This window comes from Alosa sapidissima, chromosome 7 (genome assembly GCF_018492685.1).
Source record: "Alosa sapidissima isolate fAloSap1 chromosome 7, fAloSap1.pri, whole genome shotgun sequence".
Lineage (NCBI taxonomy): Eukaryota > Metazoa > Chordata > Actinopteri > Clupeiformes > Clupeidae > Alosa > Alosa sapidissima.
In genome coordinates, this window is record NC_055963.1 from 20,555,971 (window position 1) to 20,571,531 (window position 15,561).

The 15,561-nt window shown below is 46.3% G+C and overlaps 1 long non-coding RNA gene across 1 annotated transcript in view; it reads left to right on the forward strand.

The window, feature by feature from the left end:
- The window catches only part of LOC121714182, a 25,266-nt gene extending 22,480 nt beyond the window's left edge, over positions 1-2,786 (forward strand). Inside the window, exon 2 of the long non-coding RNA XR_006033043.1 lies at positions 1,857-2,786. This is a non-coding gene — a long non-coding RNA (uncharacterized LOC121714182). The remainder of the gene's footprint in view (positions 1-1,856) is intronic.
- The last annotated feature ends 12,775 nt before the right edge of the window (positions 2,787-15,561 follow it).

Consider the following 15,561-nt stretch of genomic DNA (forward strand, 5'->3'; position numbering starts at 1 on the left):
TGTTTTCTGCACGCATGTACATGTCGGTGTGTGCATACCACTGGATGTATGTAGGTGAACGAGAACATAAGTGTATGTGTGTGTGTGTGTGTGTGTGTGTGTGTGTGTGTGTGTGTGTGTGTGTGTTTGAAAGTGTACAAGTTCTCTCATATTGTATTTATTAGGGTCTATAGGAGTACCTATTTCACACATGAGACTATACCCTTGCTGAGATGTGTGTCACACACACACACACACACACACACACACACACACACACACACACACACACACACACACACACACCTTCCATGTCTCAGCCCCCTGCAGCACAGCCGAGAGCATAAAGAACACAATCACAAACGAGTGCATAGCCATGCGTCACTGAGAGAGTGGAGTGGGGGAGAGAGAGAAAGAGAGAGAGAGAACAGAGGAAACAAAGAGGTAGACATAAAGACACACAGGAGGAAGGAGAGAGGTGGTTGAGGTGGAGGAGTACAAGGAGGAGGAGGAGGAGGTTTACTGCATTTCTAACTGCATTGAGTTTCTGCATTGGCTTTGCTGAGGGTTGGGCTCACAGAGGCAAAGAGAGATGGAGAGTGGATAGAAGGGGGGTGAGAGTGGAGTAGTATAGGAGGAGGAAGAAGAGGGCGAAGAAGAGGAGGAAGAGTCTAATACATAGTTGAGGATACAGACGCAATGCCACTGCAGCTATCTGCCTCGCCTTGCTGCTTCTCCTTTACTCCTCACTGGCCTTCTGGTCCTTGCTCCTCACCACGCCTCCTCACCACGCCTCCTCACCACGGCTCCTCAGACAGCTGACGGAGCCGCTCCACCTCCAGAACACACAGGAGAGAGAGACACAGAGAGAAAGAGAGAAAGAGAGAGAGAGAGAGAGAAAGAGAGAGAGAGAGAGACGCGCGCCTCCAGACTCCACACAGTATCAATATGCGCCGCTTACATTACGGCAGGCCCAGGATGAGCGGTGGCCAACTTCCCTAATGGCAAAATGATTAGCTAATGCTAATTTAGGAGCAATTTGAGTTGGGGCGCCTGAAGGGCAGGCGAACATGCAGAACGGAATACAATGAGCTTGGCCGTAGTGTATGTGAAGAAGGAGGTACGCTGCGCCATACATACCTGCCGCTGTAAATGCATTAGACGCAAGTAGAATGAAACGAGGAGGAGAAATGATTTAAAACATAATGGTTTAGAGGAGGAGGCCCACAGAACAAATACAGGATAAAAAATAAAGAAAGAAAGAGACAGAGAGAGAGAGAGAGAGAGAGAGAGAACTGAATGACAAAAGAAACACGAAAGAAAGAACTGAATGACAAAAGAAAAAAAAAGCAATGGAGTGACAGAGAAAGGGAGAGAGAGCGATAGTGGATGTGAGGGAGAAGCACTGAGGAGGTCAATGGGAGCTAATTTCTGCAGTGTTGTCGCCGCTGGCTTCATTAGCACTATTGACAGGACCATGATAAATTCATTGTTTTCTCAAGTTTGTCTGCAGTCACTGCTTATAAGCACCTCTTCCCTGTTATCAGCCACAACGCCGCTCTCATACACACCTCCTCTCTTCTCTCCTCTCCTCCCATCTCCTCTCCTCCCCTCCTTCTCCTCTCCTCCCCTGCTTCTCCTCCCCTCCCGTCTCTTCTCCTCCCTTCTGTCCTCTCCTCCTTTCTCCTCTCATCCCTCTCTTCTCCTCTCCTCCCCTGTTGTTGATATATCTGTGTTGTCCGTGTGTTTGTGTGTGTGTGTGCATATATATGTGTGAATTCAGTACATGTATGTACAGTATACTATACAATATGCCAGTATTGGTGTAAAAGCAGACATCTGAAATTAATAGCTTGTGTTATCTGCTCTCCCTGCAGGTTGAAATCCCCCTTTCCTGGGCTCAAAGCCAGCCATGCATCTCTCGAGCCCCCACCTCCTCCACCTCCTCCACCTCGCAGCCACCCAGACTCAAAAATGCTTTGCTAAAGCTGGTAAAATGGAACCAAATCAACTGTTCAATGGATTTGGTCCCCTTCAACCAGCTGTAGCTGCGCATTGATCACCCCAGATGTACCATCGGGTTGGAACCAGCCAAACACTGAGAGCTCACTGGCCCACAGGAACAGTTCTGATCAGCGTTCTGATCAGCGTTGGTCCACTGAACAGAAGGAGCGGGCCGTGGACGCAACCTACTGATTCAGGAAATAGATCAACGGCTGCGGCCAAGCGGAGAAATTGCAATCCCCCTCAAGCGATCAAAATAGCCCTAGTCCGCATCGACATGACACGATACAACAGTCATTCTCGCCACTAACACGGTGCAGCTTTTGTCCTAGACACAGCTCTCTATGTAACCCTTGCAGGTGAGTGTCGGCTTTGTTTCATTAATTGATGCCAGTGTTCATACACACACACACACACACACACACACACACACACACACACACACACACACACACACACACACACGCACACACACTGGACTGTCTCCATGTCTTGTATGTATTCACCCACCATCAGTACTATTGGATTAGGGTCTTATCATTCTTTATGGCGAAAGATTGATTTTTTGTCAGCCAGGAAAAGAGGGGGATGTGCTTGTATATATCAGCATGTGTATATGTGTATATGTGTGTGTGTGTGTGTGTGTGTGTGTGTGTGTGTGTGTGTGTGTGTGTGTGTATGGTGGGGTTGGGGGATGGGGATTGGCTGCATAAGTAAAGAAGTCATTACTTTTTTTACCCCCACTTGCTGTGATTCTTAATGCAGGAGTGTGATCAATAAAAGCTCATCCTGAAGTTCATAAACTGCTGAAGTGGTCTTTGCTTTGATGTGGGCTCTTTCAGAATGGGGTTGGGGCGGGGGGTGGGGGGTGGGGGGGGGGTTGTGCACATGGAGGGGGGTGGGGTGAGTGAGATGGATGGAGGACAAACAGAGGGTGAATGGTGGTGGAGAGGGAGGCTTACTCTGTATGTTGAAGAGAGAAGGAGAGGGAGGGATGAGGGGAAATATGCACAGGAGGTGGGAAAAAGCAAGGGAGTGTGAGAAAGAGAGAGATAGAGAGAAGGGAGAGAGATAGAAGTGGGACAGGGAGAGTTCGGAGGGCCCATTTAAGGAGAGAGAGTGGGCATGAGATAAGGCTATGAGATAAGGCTGGCTACGGCAGCAGGCCTGTAGAGATGGAGGAGAGAGGGGATACGGTCCACCTCCACCTTAACCTCCACCCCCAACTCACACACACACACACACACACACACACACACACACACACACACACACACACACACACACACACACACACACACACACACAGACACACACACACACACACCAGTGCTGCTCCATGACCCCCATCCCTGGGAGAACCCTCAAGATCAAAATCACCATGCCACATCCAGTTTGGTTGTCTGGTCTCCTCTCTCTCCACCCGATCACCTCACTAAAACCCTACTGCACCTCCCTCCACCTCCTCCTCCTCCTCGTCCACCTCCTCTGCGGCGATACATCTTCAGTCCCCGGATTCAAAAACCACACCCTCCCACTCCATCTAGTCTCCGCTTCTCTCCATCTCCTCTCCTGTGAGTGTCGTCTCCCCTATCTCTCCTGCGGAGGAGGTGTGACAGATGTTTTAATGTGGCCGCGATTTCTTATCACATCCCCCGGCTGAGAGCTCAATTTGCCTCCCTCCCCTATGATAGATGGCAGCCTTGGGCTTCCAGGAGAGCGCTATGTAAACGGCAAACTTCCTTCCCCTCCCCTCCTCTCCTCCACTGGACAGGGTGGGCTGGGTAGGGGTGGGAGGGGGGGTCATTTAGTCTGTGTGGAGGGAGGAGAGGGTTATGTCTTCTTTATGGGATTATCAAAAGAAACCTGTTGCATATGATGATATCAATCTGGGATTGCACTCACATACACACACAAGCAAACATATACAAATGTCTTCTTACTGGCTTGGGAAACCTTGACCTTAACTGAACCAGCTCTTGAAATGTACATCAACAGGTGGCACAGACGCACATTCACTAACTCACTCACTCACTCTCCACCTCTGTCACAACCGCCTCATTCAACCCTCGCTGCCCAGTCCTCGTCCATAAGAGGCCGTCCACCCGTCAGTTCAGTTCAGTTCAGCTCAGTGCAGTGGCTCAACAGCAGATCTATTTACAGTCTCATGTCAGCATGAATCAGACGCTCATCACCTGTCCTGGCCAGTCAGCTGCATGGGTGTGGCGTGCCCCTCACGGTATTCCTTTTCCAGCGAGCCCCTCCCCCCCCCACACACACACACATCACAATTTTAAACGCCACCACCAGCACCACCCTCAACCCTTCACACTGAAAGAGATGCAACCAGACACCATAGATGGAGAGACTGCGCAGACGCATGCCGCAGTGCAACTCGCCATAATATAATATGATAACACTGCCCTTTGCCGAACATCGATTTATCGCCCGAGTGACATTGGAGCGCGGGGAGCAATGTGCCAAGTCACATAAAACAATGGCCGACATTTTAATATTGGAATTGAAATGGGGGTGGGCTGGAATGGGGGCGGGGGGGGGGGGGGGGGGGGGGGTGGGTGGTTGGCTGGGTTGAGCAGGTTGTTGCAGGGGAGTGTTAGGGATATAGGTAGGTGTGTGTGTGTGTGTGTGTGTGTGTGTGTGTGTGTGCAATAGGAAGAGAGGGAGAGTGTGTTTAGACGAATGGTGGGGTGGAGGGGATTTGGGGGGTAAAAACCAACACACCAACAGGATGCAATGGAAAGTCCTGCCTCATTATTCACACTGTATTGATGTTTGACCACATTCATCACACGCCACGTGACACAACCTGATGAGCGATGAGGACGCCCTCTCCCACCTCTCTCTCTCTCTCTCTTTCTCTCTCTCTCTCTCATTCCACGCAAACACACACACACACACACACACACACACACCTACCTATATCCCTCCAATGCTCTGTTTCTGCTGAGCTCCTTCTCTCTTCCTGGATCTTCCCCCTCCAGCCCACCTCTCATCTCTCTATTTCTCATGTTTCTCTCTCTCTCTCTCCCTATTTCTCATGGGTCTCTCTCTCTCTCCCTCTCTCCTTCCCTCTCTCCCTCCCTCCCTCTCTCTCTTTCTCTCTCTCAGCTGGAGTGCTCTGACAATAATTCTGCTCTCCGCTCATTACAAAATTGGGATCTGGGCAAGCTGATCAATTACATCTAAATGGCATTGAGCTAATATTACTGTATGAGGCATATGACATCCCCTCTGTGCACAAAGTTTAATACCAACATGGCCCGGGAGCGCTGTTGTTGAGGAGGAATAGCTTTAAGGTGGAAGTTTAATCACTCTCCCGAAACACCTCTGGTCATTTTTCTAATGGTTAAAGCTAATGCATTACACCAGGTAATGCAAAACTGCTCACACATTACCTAATACCTCCAAACTCAGCAGATGTACAATTTCATGCCCACAAAATGTAATTGGAAAGCGGCTAGACAACAATTAGAATTACGCACAAAAAATAATTTCATATCAGAATATCGCTCCAATTCAAAGTAATTACTTCAGAATCTGGAAGTGTGTGGCACAAAGTGGTTTACTATGTGACTGCAAGTATGGGAAGCTTTTTTACAAAGATATTCCTCATTCTCTGTTAGCGATGATATGCAATATGGAACAATAAACTTCATTGTAATGTTCCAAGGTGGTGAGAAAGAAACAACAGTGTAGAAAAGAAAGAGATGATTTTGCTTTTTTCTACAATAATATATCATTATCAGTCAATATTTACATTAGTTCAACTCTCACAAAGACTCACACGTTGATTACAACTAGCTGCTAATCACGCCTTATTAGACATCTTGCTGATGTGGATGAAATGGAAAAAAGCTGAGCGCATTTGATCCACCACTGTCAAAGACTACTTTTAACATAATTAGAGGCTTGAGGGACGACCTCCTTAAGCATTTATCCAAACATCGATCGTGGAAATCCAAATAAAACTCCTCCCGATGATAGATTTAGGAAAATAAAAGCTTAGGAAGAGGCATACCATTTCTAGTTGGATGTAGGGGCCTGACTACTTTTTTTCTTTTCAGGTGAATATATGATGTCCTCTTGCCTAGATAATAACTCAAAAGGGAGTGAAATGGCATTAATCACGAGAGCTCTCAGGTTCTGAGTGTGTGGTTGAAGCTTGCTGGATAATAGCTTCCTTAATTCAAACACAGTGATGGGAGGAGAAATTGAGAGAGAGAGAGAGGGGGGGAGGGAGAGAGAGAGAGAGAGGCATGAGTGGAGGGCCATCAGTCATGCCTTCAGATCACTGATAATATTAGGGAGTCCAACATGAAAGTGGGCAATGACGGATGACGAAAAGACATGGCCGCCTCCTGTTCGAGCTATAGGCCTGCTCTCTGTAAAAACATATTGATTTATCTTTAACTCTCTCTCTTTCTTTCCCTCTCTCCTTCTCTTTCTCTGTCTTTCTCCCCCTCTTTATCAATAAGTCCTTCTTCAAAGGAGAGAAGCAGTAGAGAGGGGGGTTGGCTGCAACACTTCATCGCGAGTGTCATAAATAAAGGCTTGGTAGATATTCAATCGACTGCTAAACTGACATCCTGTATCAGGCAAAGTGAAAGTCAATGGGGGAGAGGGCAGGAGGTCTCTCTCGCCCTGTCTCCATCTTCTATCTCTCTCTCTCTCTCTCTCTGTCTGCCTCACATGATTTTTTTTTCTCTTTCGTTCTCTCCCGTTGACTTGTTTGATTCATTGTCGTCACTCAATCTTTGTCCTGCTCTGACACACTCGAAACTAAGACGCAAATGCTGTACAAACATTTATTTATTAATGGGAATAAATCCTGATGAATCCTTGTTGGCATGTAATTACAAGCGATCACTCTGAGGATGTACACAAGCTGATAAATATAGCTTGATATATTTGAAACGTGCCTGCTAAGCTAATAAGCATAGTGACATTTTGAAAACGGATAAAAGAAATGACTACAGTGTGCGTGTGTGTAAGTTCACACTGCTGTATTTAACCAGACCTGTGTCAGCAAAGAGAGTTATTACACTCTGAAAGCCACCACAGCTATGCACTTATCGTCACTGGGACCCATATATGGAGCTGGGCAAGAAGTAGCCACAGGAGAATAAGAACAACCGATAAGCTCTATGGTCCACGTTAGGCCCTCCCAGATTCAAGAACTAATTAGTCAGATGTACGTGGTGTTCCTAGGTGTGAGGTTTAACTTTAAATGGGTCCTTTTGAAATTATTCCAGAAGCTTTGTGTTCTATAAATCTGTAAATGTGATGTAATTGGGAGAGAATGTGTGTGTCAGAGAGAAAGAGAGAGAGAGGGAGAGAGAGAGAGAGAGAAGTGGGGGGCTGAGAGTGAGTGAGAGCGAAAGACAAAAGGTAAAAAGGGAATTTAAAAAATCATAGTGATGGTGATGATTATGTCTGAAGAGTTTCCTTTAGGGTTTCAACTCACTATATCTGACTGTCCCATCAGGGCCCTGACCTGTTTCCTTCACAGATGTTAACAAACCACAGCAGACCTTATATTCACTTGTGTCTTGGTGCTTTCACAACAGAGCACAAAAACTCCCGTCTTCTGTCTTTCAAAAATTAATTGCTCTCATTATTACAGCCTATTTGCTTCAGGAAAGTACCAGCGAACCCATGTGCTGACATACAGCTATACTGTATCCTGAGTGTTAGACTGCCCCCTGTGATCATTTGAATCCCTGTTTGTGTATTAGATATCAATTGTTTAAGCCAGTTTGTGTGTGTGTGTGTGTGTGTGTGTGTGCAGCAGGCCGTGTGCTCGGGGAAAACTGGAGCTGCTCGTTTAAAAAGCAGTTTGCCTTTGCCTCTGCCCTCCTCCACTCCAATAGCTCAAGCGCAGCAGCTGGGCTGTCAGTGAAGTGCTGCATGTGCCTCACCACACCGTACAGCACCGCACCGCACCGCACCCCACCGCCACCACCGCAAACGGGGCAGAAACAGAGTTTAGAAACAGAGCCGGCAGAACGGTGATGACAGAGAGGGCTGATGCAAATGCAAGCGCCTACATATGCAGGGAACACGGCAGCTCATTTTTTTAACCTGCAACATCTTACTCACTAGAGGTCTGGGGAGAGAGAGAGAGAGAGAGAGAGCAAAAGAGGAAGAGAGAGAGAGAGAGAGGAAGAGAGAAATCTAACAGTCCACTATTAGACCACTGGCTGACGACCTTCTTCCATGATTACCAATAAACCACATACCTAAACGATATCAATACAAGATCAACACCCATTACATTCAAAGCATCAAAAAACATCAATCGATTCCCATGACAGAGAAAGAGAGAGAGAGGGGGAGAGAAGAAAAAAAGAAAGAGGGCAGCAAGTGAAAAAGCACAGGAGGAAGAGCTGCCTGGTCTGGAATGATGTGCGGGGTGGCAGGCCAACCCGTGCTGCCCTTTTATGGGATTAGCCCGGTGTGCATGCGGAACGGCTCCGGGCGCGGAGTGACAGTGCCAAACAGGCCATGAAGTGACCACTCGGCTCAGGACCGACCGGCAGGCAGGCAGGCAGACGGGCAGCGAGGCGATTCTCTTTTTTTTTTTTTCGTTCAGCTGGTGCGTGTGCAGCACGGCGCCGCAGCGCAGAGCTGAGCTGGCAGAGTGAGAAACGCGTTCGTTCAGCAAAACAAACAACAATAGCTCCTACAGAGATGCAGGTTGGGCTGCACAATCTGCAGGCTGCACTTAAACAGCTTCAGTCTTTTAATTGTTTGGGGACTAGAGGCAAATGGATGGAGGAGAAACAGACATACACAAATGCACCCTTACGCACACAAACTCACACACACACACACCCACACACACCTGCACACTACACACACACACAAAGACTCGCACACACAAACTAGCACACACACATACTGTACACACACACACACACAGAAATGTATGCTGCATGTCTATACACTGACATTTTAACATTAACGATTAACATTTCAAAAAGGGTCATGTAAGCCATACAAGAAGCCTTTTACTTAGTCTAATCAACTTTTGACACTGACTAGATAAAAATGAATTTAATGACAGGATGAACAATACGTCATAATGGATCTGTCATATCATCATGCTAAAAATAAAGACCACTGCTTCTGAAATGTAATAGTTGTAATATTGCCCAGCGACAGGGGACACTGGGTGAATGCCAACTGTATTTTTCCTTTTTTCCACAGTGGTTAATGGCACAAAAAAGACTGAAAAGGATAATGATGACGTAATGGCATCACAGCCTGCTCCTCAGCAAGCTCTGCCATGAAAATACTGTTTTCATAAACAGCAAAATGGCTAATGTTATTATAGGGAAATTGTGTGTGTGTGTGTGTGTGTGTGTGTGTGTGTGTGTGTGTGTGTGTGTGTACACGCAAGAGAAAAGAAAACTAGATGAAAAAGAATTAAAAGAGAGGGGTTGAAACTAAATTACTTTCCACCAAGGTCCCTAATTAGATAAATCAATTAGAAGGCCGTTTTCTGTGTACCCACAGCAGAGGGGGAAAAACCATGTAAATACTATTTAAATGACCAAAGTGCTTTCTCCTACTAAACATTACTGAAACCAGCTCATTCTGTGCACTGAGACCTAAATGGGAGAGTTTATTCACCTGTTTAGAGGGCCTAAAACAAAAAACAGCATTCCAAAACAAAGGATCATTAAAAGCGCCAAATGTTTCCGTGGAGCATTTGATTCTAACAGACTTATATAGCAAGAAATGTTCATCAACTGCCACATTTGAGTGCACCATCATTGTCTTGTTGAAAAGTAGGGTGTAAAAGTAATCCATTGATTAGGGTGTGTAGGACTTGTGAAAGGGGAGCTCATTTCAGCTTTCTCTGTTCATGTTGATAGACAACATACCGTAGTATTTTAGAGCTCCCATGAGTGTGTCTTACTTCAGAGTGTGAGGTTGGGCTTGTCAATCTCAGCTTGGTGAGTGTGTCTGTTTGTGTGTTTGCTCGTGGATCTCTCCAGCCCTTCACCCCAGAGTGAAATGGAAAACCATATTCAGTGAATGTGTGTGTGTGTGTGTGTGTGTGTGTGTGTGTGTGTGTGTTCATTGCATTGTCACCCGAGGGGAAAGCTCAAAGATCCACTACATTGTGTGCATACTGCATATGTGTGTGGTGTGTGTGTGTGTGTGTGTGTGTGTACAGAGTGAGAGAGAGAGAGAGAGAGAGAGAGAGAGAGAGCGTGTACAGTATGTGTGTGTGTGTGAGTGTGTGTGTGTGTGTGTGTGTGTGTATGTGTGTGTGTACATGCGTGCGTGTATATGCATGTGTTCAGGGCCAACCACAGCCCCACCTAACAAATTTCACACAGACAGAATCAACCCAACTCAAACATGTCCACACAGCCGATAGAAGGCTGGTGCCCTGGAGGAGATGGAGATGGGTCTTCCCCCTGGCCACCCTGAAGACACTGTTAGAAAATGGAAATTTTTTGCTCTACGAGACAAGGACTGTCAGCTCAGATATAGTAACGTGTATCTGAAGTGAGCCGTAAGGCTCCTCTTTTTTCCTATAAAATTGTTTTCAAAAAGAGCACCCTACATTCACTGGGAGTTTACAACCCTACAATCAGTGAGAACGTGGTTTTGTAGTATTCTTGCTCAGATATAGTGTCTTCAGTACTACACAGTAAGACAAATAAACACTAGAACTCCCCCTTGTCTGCCCTAATGCTAGTCTTAATTACCATCATTAATGTGTTTTTACTTACTAGTTATATTACAGTAATTAACCTCAATTAGCCCTGCTGCATATTGTGTTGCATGACTATGAAGTGTAATTTAGTGCAACACATTGTTTTTTTGTTCTTTTTATTTGCGGGTGCAACTGCCTGCTAATAGGAGTCCTTATTAATTAATAAACCATTAGGCTAACGGAGGATATAAATCAGTTGATAACAGCTGACAGCTCCAAGGCAGCCCTGATGGAAAAAAGACAGGCTCAAGTCCAAATCAAGACGTTTATAGACAGACTTGCTGAGGCAAAAAATGACTGCGACAAATTTTATAAATCTTCACCCAATCGAATATAATTCATTAGCAGGTCAATCAAGATTACTTACAACGTTTCTGAATCTACAATTAAAAAAGAAGCACTGCAAGTGAAAAAAAAAATCAATGAACATCTTTTTATGAAACCTCCCATAGATCAAGTGTTCCTGGCCATTATCTTTATTATACAAGCAGCATTTTTTAAACAATCTGCACTTTTCGGGTGATTAAACAGCAATTCACAGAGGAATATGATACAGCAGCTTAAAGACAATGATAAATTAAAAAAAATAAATTAAAATTCATCTCTCCACAGAGACATCTGAGCAAAGTGTGTACCAAATATCTCAGTAAACTACAGAAAAGTTAAGGGATTCATTACTCTCTCGCCCTCCTCTGATGGTTGAAAGTCTCAGTGCACACTATACAACCCGCAGGTGCAGCACTCAAGTTGTTGTCACTATGGTAACGGCCCACTATGGCTGCTCTAAGCAGATCCTGCTCACATGTATGGAAAGAGCAGAAGTCCCACAGGACTCAAAGATAATGAGTGCCCTCCATCCGAGAGAGGAATGTTTGAGAACAGCTATTCATAGATGTGGCCATACACACTTATTCTAGACACACATACACGCACACACACACAGAGAGAGAGACAGAGAGAGAGAGACGCAAAGTCATTTAAAGAGTTTTCAAGCACACAGGTATAGTTAGACACATACAGACAAATTATTTAAGACACACACAGAACAATTCTTTATTTTCTCTCTCTCTCTCTGTCTTTCTCTGTCTCTCTCTTTATTAAAAAAAATTGAAAATTCTGCACAGAAATCAGTGTTGAGACTGCACTTGATTCCCAGTGTGAGGTTTCTGAAATCTAAAATAAGAATGGAAAATAAAGATGATGAAGGCCATTCTCTCTCTCTTCTTCTGTTTCCTCTCTCTCTTTCTCTCTCTCTCTCTCTCTCTCCTGTTTCCTCTCTCTCTTTCTCTCTCTCCTGTTTCCTCTCTCTCTTTCTCTCTCTCTCTCTCTCTCTCTCTCCTGTTTCCTCTCTCTCTTTCTCTCTCTCTCTCTCTCTCTCTCTCTCTTTCTCTCACCCTTATCCCTTCTCTGGGTCTGAGTGATTCTTACTCTGATGTCTGGGGATCCTGTGCCATCACAATGCAACCCCCCTTTCCCTTTCCCCCCTCAATTCAACATGACTGCTAAGGTCAACACAAATCTCTCCCTCCTTCCTCACCGTGCCAGACGACACCTGCCACAGCACCAACCTCCTCTCTCTCTCTCTCTCTCTCTCTCTCTCTCTCTCTCTCTCTCTCTCTCTCTCTCTCTCTCTCTCTCTCTCTCTTTCTCTCTCTCTCTCTCTCTCTCATACTCTTATACATCCCATCCCATTTCTCCTCGTGGGCAAAATCGCTCCCATCTCTCCTTCTTCCTCCCTTCTCTCTCTCTCTCCCTCTCTCCCATGGTCTTCTGCGTCCCATCGCACGGATGCAGGAAGTGGTGTCTGTGGCCGGCGCAGCCATCAGGCGTCTGCATGCATCTCCACGCTGGCACAGACATGACGGAGGTGCGTGCAGCGCAGTGCCGCGCAGCGTGGCCGCCACGCTTCGTCCTTGAGCCGACCGCACGCCACAAGCCTCCCCTGGGGCCCGCAGACAGAGCGAGACAGAGAGCGAGAGAGAGAGGGAGAGAGAGACATAAAGAGAGGGAGAGAGGAAGAGAGGAGGGGACCGGGGGAGAGAGGAGGTGGTGGCGGATGGGGTGGTAGATGGGTGGGTGGGTGGGTAGAGGGGGAATAAGGAAGTGGAGGCATCTTAGACAGGACTTTCCAGTCACACACACACACACACACACCATGTCTCTGTAGGATAATCACATCACACTTAGACGTCACAACACTTCAGATATGCTGCTCACACAACCTCAAAGCAGGAGAGAGACAGAGAGAGAGAGAAAGAGGGAGAGCAAGAGAGGTAGTAAAAAGAGAGGGAGGGAACGAAGAAGGGAGTGACAAGAAGGAATGAAAAGAAGGGGAGGTCTCCCTGGAGGGAGGGCATTACGGCCTGGATGAGAGATGGGAGACAAGGAGAGTCGGCCCCAGCTGAATAGTGAAACAAAGCGCAGAGACGAGAATGAGAAAACAGACCAAGATTTAGACTAAAAGAAAGGATGGGAGGATATGAACAGAAAACAGAGGGGTCATAGATGGAGCGGAAGTCTAAGATTGAGAGAGAGAAAGAGAGATGTTAAGTTAAAAAAAAAGCAGGTATTATATGGGAAAGATCAAAAGCAGGCGGTTGAGCATCAGCAGAGTATCGAGGCTCTTTAATCTCTAAAAGAGCTGAAGTCTGCTGCTGAACAATCATACATGAGCTGGCAGTTGACTTCTCTGTCAAACATCAGACAAGAGCCAAGGCGAAAGTAAGTGGTCAAAGACTGACATTGAAATGAAATAAATTCTGAAATCTAAAAAAATTGAGTGTGATTCGTGAAGAGTAAGACAAAATAAATGTTTTATGAAATGTTGTCACTCTGGCATTTCCATGACTTCCGAAGCCATAATACTTGACCAACATCAATTAAGTAACACCCCCAGAGAAATAATTAACAATAATTCATTTTCAGAAATAGCTTTTAATAGAAAACCACCTGACATAATACATCATTGAGTAATAAAGCAATGTAATACAGTGCATTGTAATAGAGGTAGTATATTTCAGCGAATGTTTCATCATAAATGTCTTCATTCGCCATTTGTCAAGGGGAGCTGTCAGTGATCTTTAATAACAGCTTGTTCCGAATTAATTTTCAAACGCACAGCAGCGACATTTTTCCACAGTCACTTTGTTAACGTGGCATTTGTCTGTGCGTGCCCAACGTAGCTCGCGTGAATGAGCAGCTCGGCGTGGCGTGCATGTGCATATATGAGGCCAAGTGGCTCTGAAGGACACGACTGAAGACCCCGCTTCGCACGTCGGAAGAGAAGAGGAGAGTAGCGGAGTGGAGAGGGCCACTAATGCCGAGGGTGGAATGCAAAAGCTGCTCTCTGCGCTGGTCACACACGCGGCCACACAGTAAAACAGGCTCACCGGTCTGAAGCATCAATCCCCCCCCCCCACCCCCCCCACCCCGCCCGCCATCTTTCAAACACCACCCATAGTCACGGGGGTTAGGTGCACAAACCGTGGCGTGGGATGCTTGCTAAGCACTGACATTCCTTCCCTCTCTCTCTCTCTCTCCTTCCCTCTGGGAGTTTGATTGAGGAGCGTAGTGTGGAGGGTTGGGGGGGGGGGGTGTTTGGAGGTAACGGTGCGCTTTGAAGGGATGAGAGTGTGTTCGCGTGTGTGGTGTGTGTGTGTCGGTGGGGGGGTGAAGAGGGGGTTGGGTGGAGGTAACAGTGCACAGTGGGAGTGTGTCTGTTTGTGTGTGTGTGTGGGGTGTGTGTTTGTGTGTGTGTGGGGGTGGGGGGTGGAGGTAACAGTGCGCTTAATTCTGCTGCTGCACTCCCCCAGTGCTCTCTGTCCTCTGTCACGGCCTCCTTCACACATCAGCTATCTGCTCCCAGAGAGAGAGAGAGCGGCCCCAGTCAAGCACCCAGCCATGGGGCACACACACACTTGCACGCACACACACACATGCACGCACGCACACACACACACGCACAGTAAAGCTCTAGCTCTGACAGCTTAGACGCAGTACTGTATGGTTACTGTATAATGAGAAGAGAGGTAAAGTCATCTATGCACAGTGTGCACCAACACGATGAAGCATGCTAAACAGCACAGCGCACTCAGACAAAGGTACTGACAAAGAAACCTATTGAAACTATTGAAAAGGAAGGAAAGACAGAAAGAGAGAGAAAGAAAGAAAGAAAGAAAGAAAGAAAGAAAGAAAGAAAACAAAAGCTGAGACGAGATATTAATGTTAGTGACATGCTACTGTATAGTAGATGGGTAGCAAAATAGAAATTGAATCAGATAAAGACAGACAGAGACTCAAGCACACAGAGAGAGAAAGCGATGCAGAGTGGAAGCAGAAAATGAAAGCAAGAAAAGCAAGTGAGCGTGAGGTTCCTGCTGGCCCGATGTTTCCTGACAAGGGCACTTGTTGAAGGTGGACAAACGAGCCAACAGGAGGAAAGGAGCAGAGTGGTGACAGCCCATAAAGAGAGAGAGAGAGAGAGAGAGAGAGAGAGAGAGAGAGAAAATGAGAGAGAGAGAGGGATGAAAGAAGGAAGAAAGGGAGTGAAGACAGGTTACATATCAGCCTAAGCAATAAACAGCCTACAAAAACAGAGGAGAATTTAGAAGGGACATTTTCTGTGTGTGTGTGTGTGTGTGTGTGTGTGTGTGTCATACATTAGGTCATGCACATGCTCTCATAAACTTACACCCACATCCACAAAGCTTGCACTTGTCACATTTTGTACACATAACCTAAGGGAGGAAGACATAGCAAAATCCTCCTCAATATATGTCCACTTGAGACATATAAAAGCTATATTTGTGTCCTTCAAGTGACAA